Source organism: Phascolarctos cinereus, unplaced genomic scaffold (assembly GCF_003287225.1).
Source record: "Phascolarctos cinereus isolate Bilbo 61053 unplaced genomic scaffold, phaCin_HiC Scaffold_2;HRSCAF=192, whole genome shotgun sequence".
In the NCBI taxonomy this organism is placed as follows: Eukaryota; Metazoa; Chordata; class Mammalia; order Diprotodontia; family Phascolarctidae; genus Phascolarctos; species Phascolarctos cinereus.
The window spans coordinates 409,059,835-409,070,647 of NW_027555625.1; positions in this window are offsets into that span (position 1 = coordinate 409,059,835).

A 10,813-nucleotide genomic window follows, 5' to 3' on the forward strand; every position below is an offset into this window, starting at 1 on the left:
GATACTTTTACACTTTGATGGACCTGTCATTTCAGCCATGTGGGTACTTTCCCTACAGGGGCAGATCCCATTCCATCCTCATCCTCATCCTCATCCTTCATATTATACTACCTAACTCATTGGGTTATTGTGAGGAAAATTCTTCATAAATTTTAGAACACTATAGAAATATCTCTTAATATTATTTTTAAAATGAGTTTTATTGATATCTTTCATCTTCTCACATCATCATAATTTCCCCCACATCTCTCCCTCTGCTCCTTCCAGAAAGCCATCCCATATAACTAACAGTATTTTTAACAACAAAGAAGTAAAAGAAGAAATTTTAAATTTTTCTTTATTTTATGTTTAATTTATGGAATAAAGCAAGCATAACATAATATAATAAGATTGCACATTAAACTTCAAATCTATTATGTACAACTTGCTATTCCATTTAAATATATGATAAAGTTATCATGCAAATTCTTTTTCCTTTTTTTCTTTCCTTCTCCCTCCCCATCATAGACAGAGATACCATTAGACACAAATACATGTAAATGTAAAATCATTCTATACTTACTTCTATTTATCAATTCTTTCTCTGGATATAGATAGCATTTTCCTTAATATAGTCTTTGTAGTTAATTTGGGTATTTATAATAATCAAAATGACTTATTTGCTCAAAGTCATTCTTACAACAATATTGCTGTTACTATATACAATGTTCTCTTGGTTCTGCTCATTTTGCTCTTCATTATTTCATGCAAGTCTTTCCAAGTTTCCAAGATTCTAAGATCATCGAGTTCATCATTGCTTATAGCACAGTAGTATTCCATCACAATCATATACCACCAACTTGTTCACCATTCCCCAATTGATGGGAATCCCCACAATTTCCAGTTCTTTGCCACCTTAAAGAGAGCTGCTATAAACATTTTAGAACATATAGCTTCTTTTCCTTTTTCTCTAATCATGTTTTGAAATAGACCTAATAGTGGTATTGCTGGGTCAAAGGGTATATATAGGCAGTTTGATGACTCTTTGGGCATAATTAATTGTTGTAGTCATTATATATGTTGTTTTCTTGTCTCTGCATACTTCACTCTGTATCAGTTTATGTAAATCTTTTCCCACTTCTTTGTATTTATCACATTTCTTAGAGTTCAGTAATATTCCATTACATTCATGTATTTTTCCCCAATTGAGGGGCATCTATTTCTATGTTGGTGCTTTCTTCTTATTAATTGCCCTCTTGTGGTATAAATCTAATAAAGATCTCTGAACCAAAGGGTATGGACATTTTGGTTACATTATTTGTATCATTCCAAATTGCTTTCCAAAATGGTTGTCCTGATCCACACCTCCACCAACAATGCCCTAGTGTGCCTGTCATCCCATAGCCCCTGCAACACTGACTATAATTTTCCTATCTTTTGTCATCTGTGTCAATCGATAGGGTGCGAGGCTTGTTTTAATTCTCATTTCTCTTATTATTAGTGATTTAAAGCATGTTTTCACATGGTTATAAGTAGTTTGTTTTTTTGAGAACTGTTTGTTTTTTGTGAGTTCTTTGTTCATATCCTCTGAACACATCTATTGAGGAGAGGCTTTTGATTTTATATACATATATATATATATGTATATGTATATATATATGTATGTATATATATATATATATAATATATATATATATATGTATACATCTGTTAAGTGTGTGGATGTGTATTTATATCTATACATTTCTACATCTATATCTATATATATCTTGGATACCAGAACTTTATCTAAGAAATTTGATAGAGGTTTTTTTCCCCTTCTTATTTTTCTGCTTCCCTTCTTATCCTAGGTGCACTTATTTTGTTTGTGCAGAAGCTTTTCAGTTTTACATAATGAAATTTATCTATTTTATCTTCTGTAATTGCTTCTGCTCCTTATTTGGTTAAGAATACATCTCCTACCCATAGTGTGAGAAGCATATGACCTGTTTCTCTTCTTCTTTAAGGGTATGATATTCATAACTAAAGTCATTTATCTATTTAGAATATATTGTGGAATTTAGTGAAGAGTGTTGCTTGAAGTTTAATGTCTGCCTGATTGCTTTTCAATTTTTACAGTAGTATTTATCAAGTAGGGAGTTGTTTCCTAAATAATTTATTTTTTCTGGTTTGTTAAACACTGGGTTATTGAGTCCCGTTGTTTCTGATTCTCCCTTGTCAAGTCCATTCCCCTGATCTACTTCTCTGTTCTTTAACCAATACCAGATGGTTTTGATGACTGCCTATTGGATTTTATTATTATTGTATAGAAATGCTATTGATTTTTGAGGGCCTATTTTGTAGCCTACAACTTTGCTATTGTCTCAATTAGAATCTTTTTTGCCACTTTAGGATTTTCTAAGTATACCACCATATTGTCAGCAAATAGGGACAGTTTTATCTTCTCTTTACCTAACTTTTTATACTTTTCATTTTTTTCTCTTTTATTATTGTCATTGCTAATATTTATAGAACTGTATCAAATAATGGTGAGGAAAATGGGCATCCTTTCTCATCTTGTTCTTTTATTTATTGAGAAAGGTTCTAGTGTATCTCCATTATATATGATGTTTGCTTTTGGTTTTAGATAGATACTTTTTATAATATTAAAAAAGGTCATCTCTGCTTATGCTTTGTAGGATTTCTAGCATCAATGAGTGTTGTTTAATTCTTCCCTTCTTTTTCTTCTCAGTTAAATTGCCAAGTAAAACCCTCTTTCTTCTCCTCTACCTTAATTTGTTTTGTTAGTTAATTTTTAAAATTCCATTTTCTGAGCCCTTTTCTAAAAAGGATTTCTCTCCCCATCTCTCTTCATTGTTTAGCTATGTTTTTCTCTCTGTTCTAGATTATTATTCTTTGGTTTGTGGACCTTATACTTATGTAGTCATTCTGTTGTCTCTATATTCCCTGCGGAATTAAAGTTTCTAAGATACTTATTTTGGGTTCCCTCTTCTTCTTCTTTTTTAGGCAATTGGGGTTAAGTGACTTGCCCAGGGTCACACAGCCAGTAAGTGTCAAGTGTTTAGTCTGAGGCCGGATTTGAACTCAGGTCCTCCTGACTTCAGGGCTGGTGCTCTATTCACTGTGCCACCTACTTGCCCCCAGGTTCCCTCTTCTAAATGGTTCCTCAGTTATTGTCTTAATCTTGTCTCTGGCCCACTTTTTCCATTGTACTTCACTCTTTGAAATATCAATTCTTGCAAGTGACAGGATATTGCCCCATACATTCTTCCTATGTCTCTAATTGTGCATGTCATTATTGCCCCTTGCCCTTCACCCTGGGTCATTTCTTCCCCCTCATTTGTCATGAAATCTCCCCACTGGATGGACTCTTTCCCTCTCCTGGGGGTCAGTTGCCTCAGGTATTCTGATTCTTCTTCTCTAAGCTCCAAATCTCTGCAGATTATACTCATGGTAGGGTCTCCCTTTCTGTTTATAAAGTATGTGTTCCCCTAGGAAGCATTCATCAGTGATATCCTGGCTTACCACTGAAATAAGATTTCCTTCTTCCTTTTCCCCAACTCCTCCTCCCTTCTCCCCCACTCCTGCCATTTCAATTCTCCCTTTGCCTTTTTACCCATTCTTCTATAGACTCTCTTTCCTGAGAGACCAGAGGAGTTATTTTTTCCTTAATTTTTAACCTTTGACTTGATTAGAGTACATTACATATTCCCTTCTATCTTCTTTTCTTTTCCCCCTTTTATGTGCTCTCCCATTCTATAATTTAGCTTCTCAAAAATATTGATTCACCTTGGTATGGTGCTGTAAAATTTAGTTAATGATATTTCAGGCCTGTTTCTCTCCCATCACTTCTATTGGACTTCTGATTTCACCCTTGTCTTCTTATATACTTTTAGAAAGAAATCTCTTACTGGTTTCTTTGTTGTTATTTTGTTGTTGTTGTCCTTAGTTGCTATATTTGTTTATCTTTCTTGTATTTTTGTTGTCTGGAGTTCTTGCAAAGGGAATAATTTGTTCACATATGGTTTTCTTTCTAGAAATGCTTTGAGCACCTTTTTTTTTTAATCAAATCTCTTTTTTTCTTTGACGGTTAGGCTCAGATTTGTAAGGTGGATCACCATGGTATTGTATCTTGAGCTCCTTTGCTCTTTGGAACACATTCCAATTTCTTCTGTGTTTTCTGGTGGATGCAGAATAATCTTGTGCTTTTCAATTTTTTTTTCCCCTTTTTATTTGGGCCTTCTCCTAGTCATTTGCAGAATTTGTTCTTTGTCATTGGAATTTTAACATTTAATCAATATGTTTTTTGTGGTTAGCAGCAAAGGGTTTTTTTATTTTTGTTTTCTTTTTTCTGGAGGTGATCTGTTTCATCTTTTTAATTGGTACTGTTTTCTGCGTTCAGGAATTCTGTGCAGTTTTTTGTATTATGTGCTTATGCTCATGATCTTTGACTGAATTTTCTTCCTCTTGAAATCTTTGGTCATTTTACTCCCCTCCCCCCATATTAGCCCTATCGTTCATTTTCTGACTCCTTTCTATTTGATTGTGGTTTCCTTAGAGTCTGGACCTCAAAGTGCTCTTAGCCTTCTCCTGTATTTAGCACTTCAAATTTTTCCAGTCTTAGTCTCTGCCCCAAGGGACTTCTGGGGAGACAGAACTGGCTTCATCTGTATGCTTGGTTATTTCCCTCAGGCTTAGTAGAGTGTCACATAGCTACACACATGTGTCCTGCCCTAGTTCTCTCTGTTCCTTAGACTTCTACCTGAGCTCTATTGCAACACAGATCACTGTGGCACTGTTGTCCCAGCCAGAACATGCTTCTGTGTTTTCAGTTTTCTATAGCACTGAGAGGAGAGGGGGTGTGAAGTTGAGTTGTGTTGCAAGCCTGTGGGTCAGCTTGTGTAGCCCTGCTGTTGTAGTGTTGTGTTGTATGTGGTGAAAGGGGGGTGGTGCTGAGTGCATTAGGGATTGTGGAGTGGTGATTAGCCTTCTTGGCTGTTAGTTCATAGGACTGCTACCTCTTTAGAGTTCTTAATGTCTTAAACTATGGAAGTAGCTGAAATTGCTTTATCTTTTATGCATTATGCTTATTTTGGAAAAGTTCAAGAGGTCATAAGGATTAGGCAAAATGTCTAGTCCTCTATCTTGTCGGTCTTATAGTTATTATTATTATTGTTATTCCATAGTAGGTGTTGATATGCTTTCCTCTTGCAGATATACAAAAGTTTACAATTTGTCAACATCATCATCACCATCATCATCATTATCATTAACATTGTCTTTTTTTTCTCCTCTTCCTCTTCTTTTTCTCCTCTATCTTTTCCTCTTCCTCCTGTTCTTTCTCCTCCTCCTTCTTCTTGCTCCTTCTATTCCTCCTTCTCCTTCTTGTTCCTTCTCTTCTTCCTCCTCTTTCTTTTCTTCCTCCTTCTTTTCCTCCTCCTCTTCTTCTTTTTCTTCTTCCTTCTCCCTCTTCTTTTCCTCTTTCTCCTTTTCCTCCTCCTCTTCCTCCTTCTCTTTTTCTTTCTCATCCTATTCTATCTTTTCTCTTTCTTCTCCTCTTTCTTGTTCTTTCTCTTCCTACTACTCTTCCTCTTTCTCTTCTTCTTCCATCTTTTCCCCTTCCTCTTCTTTCTAGTCTTCCTTCTTCTCTTCTTCCTCCTTCTCCTCCTCCTTCTCTTCCTTGTCCTCCACTTGGGTTTAAGTTCTGTCTCTGATACATGCAGCCTGTATGACCCTGCACCAATCACCTTACTTCTCAGCACTCTAGGCAACTTTGTAAGACTGAGTTCAAGGAAGATGCCTCTCTTTCTCTGGCAGAGGCAGTTCCTTATCCAGAGTTCTTTCTAACAGTGAAATCACAGGTCCGGTCCCCATCCTTATCCCTAGAAGGAGACTTGGAGAAAGGAAATCTGGACTTGAGTATTGGCTCTGCCGCTTTGTAGTTGGAACTAGTCACTATACCTCTTTCAAACTTGATTTCCTCATCTGTGAAAGAGGGATAAACATACTGGCACCACTTCCCTCTTAGAACTAACATAAGGAAAATTTGTATAGAACAACAGGACCTCTCCATTCTATAGCACTTCACCTACAACAATCACTAGAGGCTAATAAATGTTAGCATGAACATCCTCATTATGTAGATGAGGAAACTGAGGACGACCAATTAAAATGCTTTTCCTGAAGGCATGCATCCAGCAAGTGCCAGAACAGGAACTCAGACTCAGGTCTTTGGTCTCGTGGTCCAGCATCATGCTGCCTGAACTCAGAAGAGGCAAAGAACAACATAGGAGTAGTCTGGAAGTGCTCCCTGGGGGAGATGAGACTTGAGATCGGTGTTAAAGAAGGGGTAGGCTTTGCACAGGTGAGAGGGAGATGAGTGTATCGCAGAGGCTCTAAAAGGTGCTCTGGATCTGAGGAACTCTCATAACCTGGCAACATGGATTAGGTCAGGCCCCATTGCCTTACAGCATCATATCAGACTGCTTTTTACTAGGCTTGCTCCCAGTGACAGCTCTGGGAGTCCCCTGAAGGACTTGAATGTTTCAACAGCATTTAAAATTCCCTGAAAGGAGATTTTGTAATTTCAGTCTGGAAAACATTACTTGTACCTAAGCGTAAAAAAAAAAAAGTATATTGCTCTTCCTTAAAAAAAAAAGTCATACGCCATTTTTATAACTGGGTAAACTGAGGCCCAAAGAGGAGAAGTAATTTGTTCAAAGTCATACAGCTATTAGAAAGCAAAGCTGGGCTTTGAACCCAGGTCCTATGACTAGAGTCAGTGCCCCTTCCGTAGTACCATACTGCACTGACTGCCTCTAGTGAGCCACAAAAATTCTGACAGGACCCAACAATGAACAGAAATAAACAGGCCCTCTTAGAATTGCAGCCTGATGAATATGCACATTTTGTTTGGTTTTCATGGGAATCTGTGGTTGTCAGACCATTTCTTGCAGGCAGGGGGGTGAGGGGAGGGGCTTCGGACTTGGTCTCTAGGGCCCCTTCCAGATCTAAATCCTATGATTTTATGATACGAGATCTGTATTTGCTCCTGACCTGGCAAGGAGAAGGAACAGTACGTGCTGTCCTCTGTCTGCTGAGATGATGCTACTGACCCACTCTCAGTGCCCAGGGCAGGCACCGGAATGGGCTGTTCCAGGAGTGGGGCTGTGCTTCAGCCTCTCCACCCACACTTCTTGGCCCTGCCCCTGCCCTGTGACCCACAGCACAGGCTTTGGAGACATCTCCTTGAGACTGAGGGTGCGGAGTCTAGCTGTGGAACAGAGCAGAGCTCCCTGGTACTCATAAGGGCTGTACTCAGTGACCTTGCTCTCGGGCTCCAACAAATATTGCAAACCAGACACATAAAGGAATAAGAGGATTATAGGGATTAGAAACAAGGAGCATGTGACCTTGATAGAAAAAAATCCAAAGTAGAATTTGTTCGGGCCTGATGAAAACTATTTGCAAGGCTGTTTCAGATGTAAAATTTAGTGCAAAAAATTATTCCAGCTCCAGGCTCGATGGACAGGTTGTCTCTCCATGCTTAAAATGGGTGCCCTCCTCATCTCCATTTCTTAGAATCCCTGGCTTCCTTTAAGACTCATCTCAGGGGCAGCCTCCTACAGGGGGCTTTTATTTCTCCCCTGATCCTCCTCAATTGTGAATGTTCTTGCCCGCTTCAATACTTTGTATGTATTTATCTATGCATGTTTTATTCCCCTAATTGAATGTGGACTTACTGAGGTAGCAAGGTAGAGATGACAGACCACTGAACTTGTGGTCAGGAGCACCTGAATTCATAGCCTGTCTCTGACGTTTGGTAGCTGGGTGACCCTGGGCAATTCGCCTAATCTCTCCCAGTTGGCAGCTTCTTTATCTGTAAAACGCCGATAACATAAAATGGGAATAATTAAAAGGGGATTAGCACCTACCATAGATGATTGTGGTAAAGTGTTTTTGCAAACCTTAAAGTGCTTTGAAAATGCCAGCTATCGTGGCTATTATTATTGAGAGCAGAGACAGTTTCATTTTTGTCCTTGTAATCTCCCTGTGTGTGGCACATAGTAGGTGCTTAATAAAAGCTCATTGAATTGGTAGCCATCCTCTTGTCAGTCAACAAGCATTTGTTAAGCACTTACTATGTGCCAGGTACTGTGCTTAGGCAAAAAGTAGTCCTCGCCCTCAAGGAGCTCACAGTCTGAGGGGGAAGACAACATGCAAACACCTACGTGCCGACAAGGTATGGACAGGATAAGGTGGAGATGATCTGGAGAGAGAAGTCGTTAAGGGGAATAGGGGGAAGCTTCTCCGGAAGAGGAGATTCTAGCTGGGATTTGTAGGAAGCCAGAGAGGCTGAGAGGAGGCTGAGAGGAGGCTGAGAGGAGGCAGGAGACATTTCCAGGCATGGGGCGTAGCCAGAGAACATCGGGAGTCAGAAGATGGAGCGTCCTTTGCGAAGAACAGCCTGGAAGCCAGTATCGCTGGATCACAGAGTAAGGGCTTGGGGCAAGGGGAGCAGTACGGTGTGCGAAGGCTACGAAGGTGGTTGGGAGGACAGACAGGTTTATAAAGGGCTATGGACTCTGGAGGATTTTGTGAGATGGTACCTGATAAGGAGTCAGAAGAACTGGGCTCAAATCTAAGTCCTGCTACTCACTACCTGAATGAGCATGGTCAAATTACTTCCTTTTTCTGAACTTGCCTTTCCTAATCTGTAAAATGGGGTAGTTGGTCTAGGTGAGGTCTAAGATTTCTTTTTAGCTCCAACTCCTAATTTAATACTAGTGTGCAAAAATCACTCAACTTTTGCCCTTCTAAATCAGTCAAATTTAGTAAACATTTATCAAAAGCCTGTCATCTGTAAGGTGCTGTGGTGGTCAAATGAAGAGGTGGATACAAAGATAAGTAGCAGAGGGTCTCTTCTCCTAAGGAAACAACAATCTATTCTTCAGGATCAAGGTGTGCCTTTTTCCCTGCCTACTTCTAGACAAGCCTGAAATCCAGTTCCTGAGCTTTTTCAATCTGCATGCAAATATAGGATAAAGAAACTTCCATAATCTGCTTCCTGCTACTCCTTTATTGCTCTGAATATGTATGTGTTCCTTGAGACTAGCTAGAAGATGTAATTTAATTAAATTAGACCCAACAAGTGTTTATTTAATATCCACAGTGTTTAAGGGAGGAGAAAGCTGGGTGTAGTGGATAAGAGAGCTGGCTTTGGAGTCAAGAAGACCTGGGTTCAACTCTTGCCTCCAAGACAGCCTGGCTATGTCCTAACCCTTCAGTGACCCGATAACTCTCTAAGACTATCAGCACGATATAGTAAAAAGAACACTGACTCTCAGTGAGGTCGGAGGACCTGGATTAAAATCCTGCCTTTGATGCCTACCTCTGTGACCTTGGGCAAGTCACTTAATCTCCCCGAGCCTCGGTTTGCTTATCTGTTAAATGAAGGGGCTGGACTAAATGCTCTCTGAGGTTCCTTCCGTTCTATATTTAGGATCATAGGCTGCAGAATAGGAGATGTCTTGTGGGGAGCTCCCTGTACCAATGGAATCACAGGGATAGTGTCTGCCAAAAGGATCAAGGCACTCGGTTAGAGTTACCAAAATGGTACCTGTTGCCAAGGAACTCAACATTATCCTGGGATGGGGGAAGGAGGCAGCAGGCAAAAACAAGATAACTTAAGGAAAGGTCATTGAAGTTACTTTCCCAAGGTCTCATATAAGAGTAAGGAGCAGAGCTAAGACTCTGAATCCCATGCTTATTCCTCAGCATTACAGGAAATCGGCAATAACTGGAGCGATCAGGGAGCACTTCCTGGAGATGATACCTGAGCTTGAAGGCAAGTGATGCTTTTGGGAGGTGGGAATAAAGAGGGCATACATTCCGGGCAGAGTCAGGAAATGGAATATAGAATGTGCAGAATAGCTAGTGTTGTTCCATTTTGGCTGGAACACATGTGATGAGATGTCTGGGAACAGCTTCCCTCTGTTCAGGTCCAGACCCCGCCAAGGACCTGGGGCCCTTCCATTCATGGCTCTGGCCTCTGGATTGGTCTTCCCTTGCACACATTTGGCCGCTTCTCCTTTGGTAAGGAGATACTGTTTGCCCATCATCGAGTGCAGCCCAGCTGCCGAACGTCCTTCTCTCTACATTCCATCCATGCTTTCCTGATGGACTGCTGTCTGCAGGTTCTGTTGATTTCTCCTTCCCTCCCAGTTATGAGCCAACCTTTCCCACCTTCACAAGTCAGACTTCCTGATCACCGTCACATCACCTGATGACTGGCATTCTCTAAGGAAGATTGCCTCTCTTACAAATCCGTGATGGCCTGAGAGATCAGTCACCTTGTCAAGGTGTGCATCTCCTCTGGAGATTCTTGCTGAAGTTCCTGCCTCCCTTGTCAGTGCAGGCGGGACATACGGTCCTTGTACTTGGAAGGTGCTTTGAGAAAGGAGACATAGCACCCATGATAGTATTTGGGCTCAGTAACTCAGACCTGGGCCAAAACCATGTGATTTCATCTCTGGAAAAAAAAATGTAACTCTGGCATTACCCATGCTGGGCAATGAGGAATTTCTCATGTTCCCAGAGCTTTCAACAATGCCCCATTATTGTCTCATGAGTCATAAATGGGCCGGTGCCCATGGAAAACCACGTGTCCCAGTTCAGGCAGCACAGCTCACTGCAGTATATTTGAACAAATTTCATACTTTAAATGCCACCATGGTTTGTTATTGTCATTATGAGAGTTGTTTTCTTACTATCGCACAAAGCTTGTTCCATCCAGAGGAACTACCGAGCACAGTGCATTTAAATGAGACCTTGA